The following is a 731-nucleotide window of genomic DNA, read 5'->3' on the forward strand; positions in this document are numbered from 1 at the left end:
CTCCCCGGTCCACATTTATCAACAAAAAGAACGCAGTAAACACGCTATCTACGATCTATTTTTACCTACCTAAAACAGTATCAAGGTCTTTACATACCTTATGCACTCGGTAGATATACGTAGCGGCGGAAAAATCACGATTAACGGGTAAAACAAGACGAGAACAAGCTTAGACCGATCCGCGCGTAGCTGTAACAGCGTCTTCCGGCTTGGGTTGCTCCGGGTGACCTCTGACCCAAAATGGCGCCGCGAAACCGGTAACTCGTGTATTACTCGCTTCAGGGTCAACATGCCCCCAAGGAAATAATATCACAGCCCCCCTCAGTCAGACCCCCCCCCCCTCTTCCCCCAGCATGATAGCTAACTCTGGGCCTAGCATGATAGTATGGGTCTGGCATCCAGGTGACCAAAATTTTCCTCTGCATTTCTCTCTGCATTTCTCTAACCCTTCCATTCTAATACCTACCAGAGTATCACAGGCCACCTGTCCGCAACACACAATAAACTTGATCAAGTTTAGCCTGGGCACCATCTTATCAGGGGCTCCTGTACTCACTCCTATTTATATACCTGACCCAACAAGCCTCACCTTGTGATCTTGTATATATTTCAGTCATTTATGACAGCAATAACCATAAAGGAAACTGCAAAGTAAATTTAAGTGAGGTGTCTTGAGTACAGTCCCATACAAACCATTCTTTGTATTGTTTGGGATAGCAGCAGAGGGAAAG

The 731-nt window shown here is 46.1% G+C and overlaps 1 protein-coding gene across 2 annotated transcripts in view; it reads right to left on the reverse strand.

Annotated features, from left to right (window-relative positions):
- The window catches only part of LOC109468106, a 6,821-nt gene extending 6,582 nt beyond the window's left edge, over positions 1 to 239 (reverse strand). For both annotated transcript variants that reach the window (XM_019766351.1, XM_019766352.1), the window contains exon 1: positions 98 to 239. The gene's annotated coding sequence lies outside the window, so the exon portion shown is untranslated. The remainder of the gene's footprint in view (positions 1 to 97) is intronic.
- Between the last annotated feature and the right edge of the window lie 492 nt (positions 240 to 731).

This window comes from Branchiostoma belcheri, unplaced genomic scaffold, assembly GCF_001625305.1.
Source record: "Branchiostoma belcheri isolate BF01 breed outbred unplaced genomic scaffold, Haploidv18h27 scaffold191, whole genome shotgun sequence".
Classification (NCBI taxonomy): domain Eukaryota; kingdom Metazoa; phylum Chordata; class Leptocardii; order Amphioxiformes; family Branchiostomatidae; genus Branchiostoma; species Branchiostoma belcheri.